Genomic DNA, 15,861 nt, shown 5'->3' on the forward strand with positions numbered 1-15,861 from the left:
AAAAAGAAATATTAAATAGCTGCCCATTCACTGAAAGAAACAGGAGAAAAAAATATATGTGATCATGTAATTAAAGATCATCATTCAAAGTGTATATGTGCACAGAGGCCAAATTGAAGTTGCCTGGAGAAATTTAATTCTGGCATTTCCAATCTTTAGAGTGCTTGACTTTGCAACCTTAACATTCTTTTAACATAATTATTTCGGATGTCATAGCATGTCATTTAACCTCTCAAGTTCTCTATTAATGAACTGCATTCTGTCGTGCACAGAGGTATTCTTTCCTTAAGCTACGTTTGATAAAGGTGATGAACCGTAACTAAACATCTGAATGTTATATTGCCGCCTTTTGATTGCAACAACCCAATGCCATTCCAGATCTATTGTAAAACATTGTTCTTGAGGAAGCAGAAATAAGCAAAAGCAACTGACCAGTTGAACACGGGGAAAAAAAATCATATAGAGTCCTCTTAAAATGCTTTAAGATGGATGCTGCAATTCATAATGCTCATTATAATTTGTACAAGAACAAATAAGTGGAAATTGATTGTTAATATGAAGTTTCATTGTTTTATTCTCAGTTTAAAGGGTGTACATTTGCATACATGAAGCTTTTTCCATTAGTGAAAAAAAGTGGAACCAAGTGTGCTCCTTGCATAGCTTCACACTATCACTTTAGGAGTTTAAAATGAAACTGAGTAGGTTGCGGAAACCCTGCCTTCTTTCCATCCTGTTGTCCTTTATCCCTTTTTTGGTCCTGTTCCCTTTCCCTGCAAGGTGACTAGTCAGATTTCATCTTTCTCTTCCTTTAGTTCTCTCCACTGTCTCCTCCTTCTCAACCTAGATGAAATTTTAAATAATTATTACTCCTCTCCTAGATCCTCTCTCTTCATTGTCCCCTACTCCCTTCTCATCTCATTCTTCATTGTTTCTTCTCTTTAAGCCATTAAGGATTAAAAAAGGACAAGCTACAGAAGAGGGTTTCTGTTTAAGCCCCCTTTCTCATTTTGTTCATTCAGGTCTTCCTGTCTCTTGTTATACTGGCTAAATCATTCTCTATTTCCAAGTCCTTTGTCCAATTATCCTTCTGTACCTGCAGAGGGGGAAAGAGCAGTGATAAAAACCCTTTAGATTCTTCTCCACCCAGTTCCACTTTTCCCCTAAAATCGACTCCTTTTCTTTTTGCAAATACAGACTAACATGGCTGTTACTCTGAAACCTGTGATAACATTGAAGATTAATTTTTGTTTGTGGAGAGAAGCAGGTTTGAATAAATTGGAGGACTTTTGACAATATTTTGAGCTCCTCTGCTCTGTAGGTGCTGGCAGAGTTAACAGCATCTTAGAGAAAGAGAAATAGTTTTACAGACCATTAGGGCTGGTGGGAAGCAGCAGGATCAGGTTTTAATGAATACAGGATCAAAAGCATCTTAAAGAAAACCAGCCGTTGAAAACAAGAGCGAGGCTCATCAGGGAAGACAGGAGACACTTCTAACAAGAAACAAAGCATGACTCAAAGACATTAGGGAATCATTTCCTCATAATGGCACATTTTAAAGTATGATTTCCTCCACTAAGAAATTAACTTTGATATTTTTCCAATAGGTGTAAAAATAGAACCATAAACTGACTGCCTGCAATTAAAATCTCAAAATCAGATTTTTCTCTAAAGGAGACTAGCGCTAACAAGATTAGCCCTCTCACAAATAAGGCTGCCAGTTCAAAACATAACACTTGTGCACTGGTTTGGGTATCCTGTGGTGTTCTGCAGCTAGGAAGGTGAATCCTTACAAGCAGTAGTGCACTCACATCTGGGTGTGTGATTTGGTACAGGGATCCTACTATTATATTCTGACCTAAGAGAATAGTGTGTGTCTCATATCAGACTCAGACTACAAATCCTTTTGGTTTGTATTTTAAATGTATCTTTTGCACCAAGACATAAGCAGTTCTGTTTATTGCAAAGTAAGCTGCTGCAGCCCACCACATACTGTAATATTTTGTCATTATACAATGCCTTTAATCAGATAATTTCAAAGCACTTTAGAATCTGTTAATAAATCACAATCTTGTGAGATAGCTAATAATCCCATATTAGAGATAGGTAAATTGAAACGAGAGGTTACATGACTTGCTCAAAATCACAGAGCAAGTTGGTAGAAGACCTGAGAATAAATAAACCCTAGGAATTGTGGCTCCTGGTCTCATGCTCAAACATTAAAATAATGCAAAAAGAAAAGGAGAACTTGTGGCACCTTAGAGACTAACCAATTTATTTGAGCATAAACTTTCGTGAGCCACAAGTACTCCTTTTCTTTTTGCGAATACAGACTAACACGGCTGCTACTCTGAAACCTGTCATTAAAATAATGGAGTACTTGTGGCACCTTAGAGACTAACCAATTTATTTGAGCATAAGCTTTCGTGAGCTACAGCATCCGATGAAGTGAGCTGTAGCTCACAAAAGCTTATGCTCAAATAAATTGGTTAGTCTCTAAGGTGCCACAAGTACTCCTTTTCTTTTTGCGAATACAGACTAACATGGCTGCTACTCTGAAACCAACCATTAACATAATGCTGACCATCTCTTCACACATATAAAACCTCAGAACCTCTTCTTTCTACATCTAGAGTCCCAGATGAATGTCACCCATAAAATGCAATCTAGTGGTCTGTGCACAGGACTAAGTGCCAGAAACTCCTAAATGCTAAAGAAATCCTGAATCTGCTAATGACTTGCTGAGAGACCTGAGTAAGTTTCTGAATCGCTCAGTGGTTCAACTTTAAAAGGATAATAATATTTAACTTCCTGCCTCATGGGATACTGAGGATTAGTTAATATTTATACAGCATTCTGAAAATACAAGTGCTAATTACTATTCAGCTTCCCATGAAGGAAATGTTGGAATACAGGAGCCCTTCTATCTCACTATCAACTATTCTCTTATGAATTTAATTTAGGGGAAGGAGGGCTGCGGAAGAAAGAGTCCACCAGTTTCCTTTCCTTTGAAAATCTAGTCTATAAAAGCTACAGGCTTGCTTGGGACAACCAGAATCTCAGCAGCTCTTTGTTATATCACAGATTGTGCAGACACTTGCCACATCTTGGTGCATTCAACCAGTTCATTAAAGCTAATTACTTATCTTGCCCAAAATTGTATGATGTGAGCTTTGTCTAGGGGTAAGGAAGGATCCTACATTTCCAGAAGGATGGAGTGGACACCCTAATGGATGTTAGATTAAAAAAAGATCTATGAGTCTATGTTACTATTACCAAAATTTCATTGTGAAACCACACAACACCAGTAATATCAAGATTCATTTTTAAAATCTTTACTTTAAAAAACAATAACTGTATGCTCAGAGCAAGGAATAAGCCCATCACTGCTCATGAATACACTGAAGCATTCCTTTGGGATTACATTTGGAAAATGAGTTGTGCAGATTTCCCCCGGCATAAGGAGAAGTGAATGAAATAACTTCCATTGTGTGTTTGACTGCTGCATAGATAAAAGCCTCATTAAGTCTCTCCAGTGATTGGAGATAGGTTTTGTTTGGAATGGTTTTGTTTGGTTTTGTAACAAAGATAGCAAATAGAGGAAATAATTAAATAACTGTTTTCATACCCTCCTGATCATCAGGAGCCTATATGAGTTTTTAATTAGTACTGCATTTTCAATCAGTTTGTATCTGTATGTGTTACCGATTATTTCCTGGATAACATGGAGATAATGATAAGAATCCAGTTTTTCAGTCTCACAAAAGATATATTTAATCATGATGTAGAAACACTGGCAGCTTTCCCTGAGCCCAGCCTCCCTCTAATTACATTTCTACATTTTAGTAAATTGAAAGGGAAAAATATAGGAACACAATAATTAAAACCAAAGAGGAAGTGAATATTAAAAAGCAGAGCTGTTTAAGATTCTTACACACAACTGTTTCAAGGACATCAGTTTTATCAGCTTCATATCAAACCAAACATCTATGTACACAAAGGCTATAGAAACAGCACCTCCAAAGCCATTTCTACATTAGCATTTGCTGCATCTTTTCATGCAGAAAAAACAATCTGTTTCATATCATTCAGATGATCACTGGGAATTTATACTCCACACTTGTGCACTGGAGGGTTCAGTACTCCCACATGCACACTAGTGTCAAAACTCACATCAGTGCACCACTTTTCAAATTCTCAAGCTCTGAGCAGTTACAACATCTCGGAAATGTCCAGCACTCTCACTACAGTGTCCTCTTTTGAATATGTGCATATTTACTTCCACATGCACAGCCACAGCAGAGGGCAGGACTTACCTAAGATAACATTTCATATGAAGGATAGAGGGAATTCCATCTTTTTCATTATTCAATTGGATTTAAATTCCCAATTATAAAAAACTGATATTTCAGACTTGTTTGACCACATGAAGAATCCATGTTTCCCAACATTTCCTAAGCTATATAAAAAGGAATACCTATCTAAATGACATGGATAATCCTGAAAGTGTGAGAAATCCATGTCTGCTTGATCTAACCAGAAACCCTTGGATCCAAATATAGTTGCTCAATCAGGTGATTGAGAGGAACATCTCCATTAGCTTCCACTATAAAGTGAAAGAGGCAAGCTTTTGAGCTTACACGGAGCTCTTCTTTAGCTCTGTGTAAGCTTGTCTCTTTCACCGTCAGAAGTTGGTCTAATAAAAGATGTTACCTCATCCATCTTGTGTCTCTAATATCTTGAGACCAGCATGGCTATAACAACACTGCAAGCAATTCACTAGTAGTATTTTAGTCTTTCAGCACTCCCACTACAAGAAATTGAGATCATCACTGGAGACTCAGCATTTCTAGACATATTTGGAACAAAAGTCAGGTATCGGTCCATTGCAAGATGGAGATGATAAAACTGTATTCACTGCTAGTGTTATTCAAGCTACCTAGCTAAAAGTTAGCTCTGTTCTACACATGCTGCAGTCACACTTTTGATGGAAGTGTAGACATACCCTATAATTAAGTCTCATGCATCAGCCAGTCAGCAGGAATCAGAAAGGAACTCTTCTGCCCCCTCTCATCCCCCACCCCCGGCCTACTCTCTTGGCCAAATGTATTCTGGGTTTCCCCCCACCCTCCTTCTTCTGAAGGATCTGATATTGACCACAGCTGGGGACAAGACACCAGATGAGGTGGACCAGTGCTCTTTAGTGATACAGAAAATCCTTTTTCTTAGATGCTTGACAGAGGTGTCTTGGTCATATACTCAGGGTTATAATGATTGCCAGATGTAGGGCTTATAAGGAATCTTCCCCCAGAGAAAACTGACAGGGACTCTGAGGGAGGGGGTTCGCCTTCCTCAGCAACCTGGGCTATTGTTTACCTGCTAGGATCATCTGAACACATCTCACTTAATTCCGCACCTCTGCAGAGGCCTCGGGCACTGGTGGTAGTTTGGTCTCTCCTGTTCTTTGCATGGGGCACAGAACAATTTAGTCTCTTGAGAACTGAAAAGCTTTGGTCTAATTAAAGTAATCAGGCTCAATATAGGGGAACTTGGATGATATTTAATGACCTATGATATGCAAGAAGTCAAATTAGATGATCTAATGGTTCCTTCTGGTCTTAAACTCTAAGAAACCCATCAGTCTTTACTGGGCATGTAGAAGGTGGGGCAAAGGGAAGGATTATAGTTATAAGAAAATAGTTCTTGGGGAAAAAGTAAGTGTGTCCTTTCCACAAGTTCTGAATGCTAATTGCAATCCCATGCCATTCAGAATGCAGTTTTATGGCCATTTCTTCATAACAAGCAGCATGACCTGCTGCTTTGTCACCTTGTTATGAAAACAAAAAACAAACAGGGTCCAAGAACTGATAATTACTTGGATGAGACCCCTGCAAAGAAAGGAAAGCCCAGCAGGAAATGATAACTCAGAGTGTCGTCTATTGTAATACTGGACAAGTGTCCTAGTATGGGGCACTGTGTTGTTGATAGAAAGAAAAAGGAGGACTTGTGGCACCTTAGAGACTAACCAATTTATTTGAGCATAAGCTTTCGGGAGATACAGCTCACATCATCGGATGCATTCAGTGGAAAATAGTGAAATCCACTGAATGCATCCGATAAAGTGAGCTGTAGCTCACGAAAGCTTATGCTCAAATAAATTGGTTAGTCTCTAAGGTGCCACAAGTCCTCCTTTTCTTTTTGCGAATACAGACTAACACGGGCGCTACTCTGAAACCTGTGTTGTTGATGATACCATCCTTCAACTAAGATAAAATGCCAGTGCTCTGATAATTTCCGTTTAATACAGAGCTGAAGTACTTTTAACAATGACAGGCACATTAGCTATGCAACCTGTTTTGCGGAATTACCTAATTATGCTTACAATTTTAATTAGAAACAGAATTCCTTATTTATTGTTGCTTACAATCCATTTAATCTCTGATAAGCACCTGCTGTGTTCCAATGCAGAAGTACCTGCATTTCAGTGATAGAATAAACAATCCCTATTTAGAATAATCAAAAATGATAACTTACAACATTGTAGACTCTGTCTTAGCTGGCCTTCAGCTTTCATCTAGCCATTCTCTCCATTCACTGAGAAGTGGAATTTTTAAAATAGTCAGATAAGGAACTACATATTTCAGAGAATTAGAAACAGGATACAAAAGTGTATCCATCTGTAGGATTCCAGTTCAAATCGAGCCTGGGTTGGTAACTGGAAGCCTTCCTTCTCCTTGCACAAGGTCTTCCATCAAAAGCTTCCCTGCTTCCTTCCCTCAGGTGACGCCACAACAGATTTCGAGCTGCATTGTAACAACTTATGAATACTCTACATTGGGGTTGTTTTCCATATGACTGTATTAGTTTACAATAACAGGAGATTGTCTTAAAAAAAAATCACACACGCAGGAAGGAAAAGAATGGCTCAAGATAAGCTACTTCTCTGCAAACGCTTGAGTTGCTAAGGGACAATGACAGGACTATCAGCTTTGTTGGTTCTGCCGCCTCTCTAACTAAACTACAACACTAGTGTGGACCAACTCAGGAAAAGGCAAAAGACCTAAAGTCCTGGGGCAGGTTTATAAAGGATCATCGTCTGAAGAGGAGGGTGGTAGTCGTCCGGAGGGAGACACACGGACCCGCTGGGGGTGGCTAAAGAAGTCGGGCCTGCCTGCGTTACCGGCAGCAGACAGGGACGCCTTTAGGGAAGGGCGATACGCAGGTAAGAGGGTGGTTTTTAGAACCCCTCTCTCTCGAGGTCTTGTTCCTGCCGCTCCAGCGAACCCGGCGTGGCCGTCGGGCAGCCCGCAGCCCGCTGGGCAGACTCCTGCAGGGAAGAACCGCGGGCGCCCGAAGTTGCTAGGTAAGGCAGGTCGATACGTGGGGGACTGTAGCCCAGGGCCCGGTCGAAGGCTGCGAAAATCGGGGAACTCCCCCTAGCTTAGCTGGACGCCCAGGAGGGGACGCCGGTGCCCCCTGCCCTGTAAGCATGCCAGGCACCTCCCCAAAATGGAGCCCAGCAGCCTCCCTTCTCCTCAAGGGCCGCACCCCCAAACAGCAGCTTCCCCACACGATGCCCCCTCACCCCAGCCACCCTGCTCCCCCGACGCGCCCCCCCACAGCGGCCTCCCGCGCGCACGCGCGCCGCGTTCTCCCCGCTCGCCCTCACCTCCGCGCGCGGGCCTCGGCCGCCACGCTCCCGCTTTGCTCGACGTTTTTCCCGCCGCCCGGCAGGGTGCGCATGCTCAGTGCGTCCCTCTCCACACACACCCCCACCCCTCCCCCTCTCCGTCTCCCCGAGCGTGGCGTCGCGGCGCTGAGGGACGGCGTCGCGGCGAGGCCCGGATGTGTCGGTTTGGGGCAGCATGAGGAGACCACAAGGGGACAGCAACAACCAGCGGCGCAACCTCAGGTGAGGTGGGAGGGGGAGACCGGATGGCGGAGTGGGGCGAGACCCGAGGATCTCCCCAGGGAGGTGTTGGTGGCACCACACCCCCTCCGGGAGTCGCATGTAGGGCAGCCCCAAGCCGGGACTGACCAGCTGGCTGGGAGTGAGAGAGCCGCTCCGGACTGCCCCTCTTTCCATAGTGGCTCTTCAGATGGCACTGCGACAACGGCAGCCCGCTGCTAAATAGTGAGCTCTCCGTGTGGAGGGGAACAGAAGGAGAACAGCGCATGCGCCGCAGCGCTGCCAAAGTGTGAGCCGCTGAGAGCCGAAACAGCGGGGAGGCGCGGACGCATTTGTTGGGAGGAGGGCGCGCGCGCGCGCGCGCGCGGAACTCCAGTCGGTGTTGGGAAGGCGCGTGCGCAGCACCAGGAGGCATCCGCCAGAGTCCGAGATGAGGCTGTGTGCGCGCGCAGCCTCGATCGGGGTGCCGGAGGAGGGACCGTCAAGATACCACGCACGCGCACCTTGAAGGGAAGAGCCAGGAGCAGCAACATCCTGCTGCTTCGTGTGCTCAGCGCCTGCGCAGAACGTCGCTGCAGGGACCTGCGGAATAATGATCCTCTGCACCTGCGCGGGGAGCATTGGAGAAGGGAGACATGCTGCCAAATAGTGAGCTTTGGCTGCTTGTATTCTCACAGGGGGCTGGCTGCAGAAAGTGTGGGTAGGAGGCCTGGGGGAGGGGCTTTATCCTTAGCCACTGCACCTGTCTGGGCCTGGGCCAGGGCCCCTTTGACTCGTTACTGTGCTGTAGAACAAAGCTGCCTACAGCAGTAGGGGTAATTCACTGAAGCCAGGAGGTAAGAGTCTTGGGGAAGGGGACCAGTAGTTAAACCAGTGAGGATAATGGCGAAGGGGGAACAAGCTGTTGAATCAGCAAGGAGCAAAGTGAGGGAGAGAGGTAACCACCCACTTAAGGATTGGGTGACAAGACCAGTAGTTAGGAGGGAAATAGTTCAGTCAATGAATTCGAGTTGGGAGAAGGGGGACAAGGATTGGCATAAGGAAAGTGAGATGACCAGCAGCTAAACAAACAAAGAGAGTGTGTTGTTGGGGGTGAGGGGGTGGAAATGACCCGTATTAGCTAAGCTAATGAGAATTGTGAAGAAAACAGCTAAACCAGCAGGGAATGTTAGTTTTTATATCTGCTTAGTACTGCATCGTATAGGTATTGATATTTCTCTTAGCAGAATGTCCCAGGCCTCAGACTGTATTAGTGCATCATCACAGTTGATGAAGAGGCAACAGAGTTCCTTTTGCTCATGTTAAATATGTTTATAATTCAAGCTGATTGCTAGATGTGTTGGTATTTGTTACTGGAATACCTTGATTAGTGACGTACCCTATTACAAGTGTAAAATAATTATCTGCATGGCTGTGGTCTGTGAGAAGGAAGGTATTTTTGTAAAAGGAAAATTTCCTTTTTAAAATGTGTGTCACTTGATCGTGTCTTCATATTTCTGTTACCAGAGGGTGTTAGATGTGATGTGATTTTGTGATGTCAGGACATCATCATGGCTTATGAAAAGGAATGACTTTTTTTGTAAACTGATGTTTGCTGGTTTCTGTGTGTTGTCAGTCTGAGATGGCTTGCTGTAAGCAGTGTGACAAATTATCGTTAGCGCTGCAGATTTGTCATAGCATTTTTTTAAAATAAAAAAATCGTACTGCAGTCATGGTAAATCTAGTACATGTTATGGGTTTAGGAGGAAATGGTGTATAAAGTCACAGTGTGGGGAGGTCAGGTCCTGTCTCTGGGTTGGGAGGTCATTGGGGGTTAGGGAGGGGGGAAGAGAGGTGGTTTTCAGAATGAGTGCCCTGCTCTCAGCCCTCAGCAATGGCTCTTGTCCTGCAGGACTGACCCAGCTCTCTGCTCCAGCCCTTTGGTTCTCGCCACATTGTGCAGGCGGGGCGCTCCCCCTAGAACATGTTGCCCCCACCCTTCCTGGCCATGGTGCTGCCAGATCACTTGCCCCACGCTATGGTAGTAAACATGATCAGGCTGTGTCCCAGAGTTAATCAAAGACACAAAGAAAAGTCACAGACAAACAGAAAAATCACAGTATCTGTGACAAACCTGCAGCCGTAATTATCAATATTCATGGTCATATGCTTTATGAAAATGAATAGTTTCCTCTGGAAAATTCAAGTACAATGTGCGGGAGCCTTGATTCTGTGTGTGTGTGTGTGTATGGTAGAAAATATGTATAACACCAAGTGATAGGCCTGAAAATGGCTTGGTTTGATGATGTCACTTGCATCATTGTAGTTTATGGAGTGAAGATATGTGGCTATGGGTGGTTTGTTTGTTTGTTTTATCACTGGTGTATCTAGAGGCCTCAAACTTAAGGCAGTATCAGTGCATCACTGGCAGTCTGTAAAGTGCCACAAGTACTCCTTTTCTTTTTGCGAATACAGACTAACACGGCTGTTACTCTGAAAACTGGCAGCCTGTTACTAAATCAGAAATGGTCAGTAATAAAAAAACAGACACACAGTATAAGCCTCAGTAACTACTGTAAAATCTGATGTATGGACTTCAGGAACGCTTATTCCTTATTCTGATAAAATTGATATTGAAAAATCAACTTTTATAAACCACGTATTTTACTCTTTGGTATTTCTATTATCAAGATGGTGATATACTTTTTAAAGGCATAATAGAAAGTTCCAAGATGGTTTTGGCACCTTTTTTTAACATTACAATTATAGTAAATTTCTTAGGAACATGCCCGATCATTTTATATGTGGTCCGTGTAGTCAGCAGTACCCCTCTTCTGTAGCTGGAGCTTTATGTGTGATGTCATTGTACTTTATATAATGGAACTTCATCTTCAAATTGTGGTGGGAACTGTAGTTGGGACACTTTTTTTTTGGAAACAGTTTCTACGAGTGGTACCATTGCTGATCCTCATGTTAAGGTTGTGCAGTGTCAACAATGAGAACACTTACAAAAAATTCCCACTAGTTCAGTTGAATGGATGTTAGAACTGGTCCATGATCTAATGTATATAAGGCTCTAGCCACGAGCCTTTTTTTCACTACTGTGTCAGTTAGACCTGCTGAAAAGTAAAAACAGTTCCAGCTACCAGAACCATCCCTAGATTAGTGTTCAACTGAACCAGTGTTGGCGCTAGTGGAATTTTTTGGGGGGTGGGGATGGGAATGTACATTTCTGTAGCATAGCCCAGGCTTTAGATGTACAATGTTAGATTTGTTGTGGGCTGTGTGTCTATCCTCTGTGAATTTTCTAGATCCAAATACAGTATACAATTGGAGGGACTTAGTAGCTTTATTCTTGGTATTCACCCTACTGTTTAGTATTTGGCTCATGTGACTTGCCATTCCACTGCCTCACACGTATTCTCAACCTGTACACTTCAAACTATCGGGTTCAGTTCTTCTTGGGTGTTTTATTTCTGTAAAAGTTTGACCCAGAGATGGCAAAAGGTATATTTATTGAATAAGAAGCAGTGTTGATCTTTGCTTGAAAGAGTGATAGAAGGCTCAAAATGACTAGGTTCAAATTGGTGTGTTTGGAAACATGTGTTGATGAAGATCTGCACAGGTTTCTCTCCTCTCCCCCCCCCCCCCCCCCGGCCCCAACCTTTTGGCTTAGTTCTCTGCACAATTGAAGTATTACATAAGATCCTGCTGTAATGCTCCAGCCTCTGATTACTGCTGCTTGCTGTTCAGCATGAAAAGGGAATCAAACAGAAATTTATTTATGATAGAAATGATTTATGTACTCAGTTTCTGATGCATTGCTTGCTGCCTCACTTCTAATTCAGAATCTAGCAGGATGCTACTGGGTTCTAGCAGGAACAGTGAACTCAAGAGACTTATTAATGCATCATGTATCCCAAGTTCTAAAGACACATGACAGTGCAGAAGGATAACATAAGATTAAAAATACTCTAGTCTGGGTTTAACATATGTCCTTTGTTGATCAGGCAATTTTAGTCTTCTATTTCAGAAACTCCTCTCCAGAGATTTAGCAGAGGGTGTCTCCACTTCTTGGTTTCACATTCTTACTGTTGGCCCTGTACTAAACTCTGTTGGGATTGGGGGTGGAAGAAAGAGTGTTCTGTAAACCTATCTTTCTGTGCTTGTGATATGATGACAAATCAAGAAAATACATAGCAGACACTGAATGTGCTGTTTACTGAATTTATTTTTCCATATGTCTAGGACAGAAAAGATGCAGACCCACTGACTGTGCAGCAAATGCCCAGGAAAGACTTGGGAGTTCATTTTTACACTGTGAGTAAATTCTGTTGCTGATTACAGGAGTTGCATAGCTGCATTATGTGTGGCAGAGCTGGTCTTACAGCTTTGGGAGTGTTGGATTAATAAAGAAGCTAGCAGCACAGAAGGAATTAGACATTCAAACAATAACCCTTAACTGGACATATTGTTCTAGCTACTGCTTTGGAAGAGGCTAACAAAATATTGCTAACTGCAGTGGTGTCTACCATTGTAGGAGCAAGTATTAGAATTTCTATACTCTTCTGTAGACATTAGTGTTATTACTTCTTAGACTGTAATGTGTATCATATTCTGTCCATTACACAGTACGGTTATAGTCGCTTCAAATTGCATTAGTAATAGACCCAGTGTGTACATTGTTGGTGTTGACTATCATTTTTTGGTACTGAAAAGGTTGAATTAATTTGACCTTCTGTATTTCACATGGTCCATCTAAAGCAATTTCCTGTGCTCTTTTGACAAAGCTTCCGCTTTCTCTAATAACGTCTACATAAAGGGATTTTTTGTTATGTATGCAGACATTGGGAGAATGGACTACAAAATAAAGCAGAATATTTACACTTAAAAATAGCAGGTGAACATGCTCACTAGTTACTACTACAACCATTTTAAATATTTTGGAATCTCATTATTCATTAAATTGCACTTTTTCTGAAATATGGTAGAATCTGAAAAAGACTGAATTCTTGCAACTGTCACACTTTCAGGAGCCTCATAACTCAAATGTCATCAGAGGTATAAATTTATTTAAATTATGACAAGGACTTCGAAATTATGGTATACTTAAAAAAGACACTGGGTTTGGGTCACTCTGACCCCATCACATGTTCTTCTCTGTTGGGATTGGTGCAATTAAAATTGACAGTTGTACTGGTAGAGGGTCAGACCTCTCTGAAAATCCACAATAGATGTCTGCTATCAAATCTGAAACAACCCCCCACTGGCAACATCTACACCAGTGGTTCTCAATCTGCGAGCCACTTGTGATCCAGTCAGCACACCGCTACGGCCCATGTGACATCCTTAGGGCCATACGGGGGGGGCGGGCGTGTGTGTGTGTGTATATATATATATATATATATATATATATATATATTTATTTATTTATATTTTTAATTTTTATGAGTTCGGCCCACGTAACACACAGAGAGCTGGATATGCTGCCCACAGTGGTGGGCTGAGAGCCACTGATCTACACAAATAAACAGGCTCTTACAGATAAGTGAGGTAGTAATTGAGACAGGTGAACTGTGATGTAATGGTCTTTAGCACTAACACTTGTCATTTAAACATTGAAAAACCATTTTATCTTCCAGCAGAGTCAGAGAGATATAGAAGAGTTATACCATCTTAGAAACAAAGAATAATAACAAGTTAACTGTAAACCAATGCATTTTGAGCTGACACCCCTTTCCTCCTTTTGAGTTACAAGTTTTGGTTGCACCCTCCCCCCACATCCCAGCCAAAAATAGACAGATGTAAGGCTGGGTGGCCCACTGAGGTGAGTTAGAGGGTGGAGGTGGTGCTTCCTCCCCGAGCCGCCCTAGGGGACACGCCCCACAGTTTGGAAACCTTTGCCTAAGTCAAACCCAAGAAGAGAACCACTTGTGGGTTAAATATTGCTACTCTAGTGTCCTGTCTCTTCAGTTTCAGGATTGCATTACATGACACAATAGCCTTTGTGTTTTCACCACCTAAGCTTACACTGTGTATAAAGTGTCAGACCTCAAGCAGTAGTGCATAATAATTGAATCAGTATCAACCAGTCAGGTAAAGAGATTTTTAGAATCCATTGTGGAGCATTTACAAACATCTGAAAACTGTATTGCAGTTTTTAGTTTGAATTTGCCTGCCATTTTTCACAGTAGCTATTAAGTGTCTGTCATTACATTCTGAAATATCTTTCACTGGGCAGAGAATCTTGTCTACCTTTTCTAGGTATGAGGAGCATATTTAATCAGTACAAGTGTTTGGAAGTCCAAAAGTTTGGTTGGAGTCTTGCTGGTACGGTTATGTAACTGCCTTATAGATATTTGCTCTCCTTCAGGCAAGATTGCAGTGCATTTGTATGCAAATTAAATTTCCAACTCAGAATGAAATGACATCCATTCAATTTATGCTACGTTTAGAATTAAGCAAGAAAATTAAAGTAAGTTCTAACCTGACCTCCTGAATAAAAGCATTTTAAAGTAACCTTAATTTTAGTGACTCCTCCTTTAAAAGGCAAATGGAACGTTCAAAGTATTTTGAGACGGTTTATGATGGACTTGCCCACTATTGTCAAGAGAGCAGAAAGAGAGTTACAAGTCCTACCGCAACTGATAGCGAATGGAAACTTTTCTTTTAACCTATGTTTAACCTGATGTTCACAAAAAGAAAAGGAGTACTTGTGGTACCTTAGAGACTAACCAATTTATTTGAGCATAAGCTTTCGTGAGCTACAGCTCACTTCATCGGAGCTCTAGCTCACGAAAGCTTATGCTCAAATAAATTGGTTAGTCTCTAAGGTGCCACAAGTACTCCTTTTCTTTTTGCGAATACAGACTAACACGGCTGCTACTCTGAAACCTGATGTTCACAGTTGTAATATCTAGTCTCTATGTTGCATGTATGTGGTTAGCAGACATCTGGTGTCTATAGTTCTATATAACATGCAACATGGCTATATAACATTGGGACTTAGTGGGGTGTGAAAGAGAAGTAGGAAGAAGACATACAAAAGTAAAAGTAAAAATTCATTCTGCTTTCTGTTTGAGAATGATGGAGAAATGGACTTTGAAGCCTTCTTTTAAAAAAAGAGCAAGCTGGATTGGTATGGGGCAGTCTTTGAGGCTAGACGTAAGAAAAAAGGAGGAAAGCTTAAGTGTCACCCTTTCCCCCTTCCCCACACAAAAAGAATCTGACTAAAAGAATATCACAATGATCTCCATGCTGTCCTTTTTGCTTTAGAAAGGTGAACTGAATTCTTTGTGCAGGCAAAAACTTAAATATATTTTAAAATAAAAATAGCTGGAAAATCAATTCCCCATAATTTAAATCTTGGCAGGTAAGGAAAGTCCCTTATGGTTTTCTATCCCTTCTACGAGTGATAATATCATTAATGCCAAATGCAGTATACAGATTGCAGCACCAAACTCTGCTTTAAGTGTTAATGATATAAACAGTTGCAGGAAAAATACAATAGTTTCTCTTGTGCAGTGTCTTTTGTGAAACTATCTAAAAATGCATTAAAGTAATACACACACAGCATGTACTTCCTGAAGTCAGTTCTTACCTTTGTCAAGCCAGCTGGACACAACGTTGCTTGATTAGTATCTGCAAACTTGGATCTATGTGAATGCCACAATTTTGTGTCAGTTGCAGGGTTCTTAGTTCAGTTCTGAAATGTGATCATACATATAAATGTGTGGACTGGGCATTATACCCTAGAGTCTCGTTAGAAAAATACAGGTTTTTTTAGCGAACATGGGCATACTTAAGATCCTTTGTGTAAGGAAAGCAAGACTACTGATTTGAAGTAAATTCAGGAAGTTTTGAAGTGGAAAGTACTAGCCAATTTGATATTTTTCTATCTTGTGACTGATAAGGTCACATAAAAAAAAAAAGTACATGCAACCTGGGAGGGTGCTGCCCTCCCACTCCCCGGAAGG

General features: G+C 41.8%; 1 protein-coding gene and 1 long non-coding RNA gene across 8 annotated transcripts in view; one reads left to right on the forward strand and one right to left on the reverse strand.

The window, feature by feature from the left end:
- Nucleotides 1-556: 556 nt before the first annotated feature.
- Nucleotides 557-7,750, reverse strand: LOC140903776 (uncharacterized). Its single transcript, XR_012156339.1, has 3 exons — nucleotides 7,667-7,750; nucleotides 6,532-6,591; nucleotides 557-1,093 (listed from the first exon to the last, which is right to left on the reverse strand). It is a non-coding gene; the product is annotated as an uncharacterized lncRNA (long non-coding RNA).
- Nucleotides 7,751-7,763: 13 nt separating this feature from the next.
- Nucleotides 7,764-15,861, forward strand: part of SPOP (speckle type BTB/POZ protein) — a 40,167-nt gene continuing 32,069 nt past the window's right edge. For 3 of the 7 annotated variants that reach the window (XM_073325551.1, XM_073325548.1, XM_073325552.1), the window contains exons 1-2: nucleotides 7,764-7,909; nucleotides 12,134-12,205. The gene's annotated coding sequence lies outside the window, so the exon portion shown is untranslated. The other 4 variants (XM_073325549.1, XM_073325550.1, XM_073325554.1 and 1 more) reach the window with 4 other exon arrangements.

Source organism: Lepidochelys kempii, chromosome 27, assembly GCF_965140265.1.
Source record: "Lepidochelys kempii isolate rLepKem1 chromosome 27, rLepKem1.hap2, whole genome shotgun sequence".
Taxonomy (NCBI): domain Eukaryota; kingdom Metazoa; phylum Chordata; order Testudines; family Cheloniidae; genus Lepidochelys; species Lepidochelys kempii.